This window comes from Miniopterus schreibersii (assembly GCF_964146895.1).
Source record: "Miniopterus schreibersii genome assembly, chromosome: X".
In the NCBI taxonomy this organism is placed as follows: domain Eukaryota; kingdom Metazoa; phylum Chordata; class Mammalia; order Chiroptera; family Miniopteridae; genus Miniopterus; species Miniopterus schreibersii.
Window position 1 is genome coordinate 57,852,948 of NC_138104.1, and position 2,466 is coordinate 57,855,413.

At 45.2% G+C, this 2,466-nt stretch overlaps 1 pseudogene across 1 annotated transcript; it reads left to right on the forward strand.

Moving 5' to 3' along the window:
• The first annotated feature begins 268 nt into the window (after positions 1-268).
• Positions 269-1,605, forward strand: LOC308551132 (tubulin alpha-1C chain pseudogene; annotated as a pseudogene). Its single transcript has one exon. The product of its transcript is annotated as a tubulin alpha-1C chain pseudogene (transcript).
• Positions 1,606-2,466: the final 861 nt, after the last annotated feature.

The window sequence follows — 2,466 nt, forward strand, 5'->3', positions numbered from 1 at the left end:
GATTATTGTGATAGTTTATAATTCCTACTTCCACTTTTGCCCTTCCACATTTTTTTTTTTTTTTCTCTTCAGAGTAGATAGAGTGATTTTTTTCAAAAGAGTAAGGATTTATGCTTCTGGTTATGGTGGAATAACAGGGACTGGATTTACCCTTTGGCCTTAAAAAACTACAAAAATAGGCTTCTCCTGCAGAGTCCTTGCTAGTCTGTCAGTCCTTGTCACCTTCTCCTTGCCTCCTCCAGCTCCCAGAGCCCTACAAGTCTCAGTCATGCATGAGTGCATCTCAGTCCACATTGACCAGGCTGATGCCCAGACCTACAATGCCTGCTGGAAGCTCTACTGCATGGAACATGGCATCCAGCCAGATGCCAAAGGACAAGACCATTAGGAGGGGAGAGAAGATGACTCCTTCAACACCTTCTTCAGTGAGAGGCGCTGGCAAACATGTGCTCAGGGCAGTGTTTGTAGACCTGGAACCCACAGTCATTGAAATTTGCACTGGTATCTACTGCCAGCTCTTCCATCCTGAGCAGCTCATCACAGGCAAGGAAGATGTTGCCAATAACTATGCCCGTGGACACTACACCATTGGCAAGACCATTGACTTTGCCCTGGACCTAATTTGTAAGCCAGCTGACCAGTGCACAGGTCTTCAGGGCTTCTTGGTTTCCCACAGCTTTGGTGGGGAAAATGGTTCTGGATTCACCTCTCTGCTGGTGGAATATCACTCTGTGAATTATGACAAGAAGTCCAAGCTGGAGTTCTCCATTTATCACCCCCTTCCCCAGGTTTCCACAGCCATAGTTAAGCCCTACAAATCCATCCTTACCACCCACACCAGTCCTGGAGCACTCTGACTATACCTTCATAGTTGATCATGAGGCCATCTATGACATCTGTTGTAGAAACCTTGATTTTGAGTACCCAAACCACACTAACCTTAATTGCCTTATTAGCCAGATTGTGTCCTTTATCACTGCTTTCCTCAAGTTTGATGGAGCCCTGAATATTGAAAGAATTCCAGATCAACCTGATGCCCTACCCCCACATCCATTTCCCTCTGGCTGCATATGCCCCTGACATCTCTGCTGAGAAAGCCTACCATGAACAGCTTTTTGTAGCAGAGATCACCAATGCATGCCTTGAGCCAGCCAATTAGATGGTGAAATGTGACCCTCGCCATGGTAAATACATGGCTTGCTGCCTGTTGTACCATGGTGACGTGGTCCCCAAAGATGTTAATGCTGCCATTGCCACCATCAAGACCAAGTGTACTATCTAGTTTGTGAACTGGTGCACCACTGACTTCAAAGTTGGCAATAATTACCAGCCTCCTACTGTGATACCTCATGGACACCTGGCCAAAGTACAATGAGCTGTGTGCATGCTGAGCCACACCACAGCTGTTGCTGAGGCTTGAGCTCACCTGGACCACAAATTTGACCTGAAGTACACCAAGCATGCCTTTGTTCACTGGTATGTGGATGAGAGCATGGAGGCAAGATAGTTTTCTGAGGCTCATGAAGACATGGAGATCCTTGAGCAGGATTATGAGGAAGTTGGGGCAGATAGTGTGAGAGAGAGGATGAGGGTGAAGAATATTAACCTGTCTGCTACAATGTTACACTCTGGTGTCTTGGAACTGTCTTATTTCTGTTCTGTGAAGTTGTCCATTATGTCCTTAATTTGTTGATTAAAGTGATGCTTTAAAAAAAACTACAAAACTGGACAAAATATGAAACAGCAGTTCAGAGAGAGAGAGCCTAGTTAGAGCCTAGTAGTCTCTCTGAGTTCTCTGAGTTTAGGAGACAGAGCTGAGAATTCAGGAAGGCTGAAGTGGTTTAAATTCACAGGACACAGTACCAAAGTGGAGAGACTTGCACATAAAGAGAACCAGAAAGACAAAGAGAAAAAAGGAGAAGAATATTTCCTCAGTAGTGGTGACAAATTTGCTCTAGACTAATGGTTGGTCTAGTACCTACCTAAAAAAACTTAAGAGAAAGCCTTGAAAGGATTAAACTGTTTCTGAGTAACTTAGTTGTATTCCAGAACAAATCTCACAAGTATTTAAAGGAATGATAAAGAAAAAAAATCCAGGAGGAGGGAAGATGGTGGCACTCTGACAAGAAGCAGAGCCCCCTTGCTCCCAGCCATGAACTTGATTTACAGCTAAAATACTGCATAAGGCTTGGAAAAACAAAGGAAATATATCTGAGTGGACATATTTCGAGTAAGGAGCACTGAAGAAACATCATAGAGTCTGGAAAGATGAGGGTGTAGAAAGGGGGAGACCCCCTGAAGATAGTGCTCAGCTGTGAGGCCCAAGGGTTAGAGACTACAAAGCTCTCTCCCCTTGGGAGTGTGTACTGGCACCCAAAAGCTGGGATCTCAAATCCAGAGCAAAGAAGAAAGGAAGGAGAGCCCGTGCAGGGCAAGCAGAGGGAGCCAGGGGAACAGTGTGCCTGC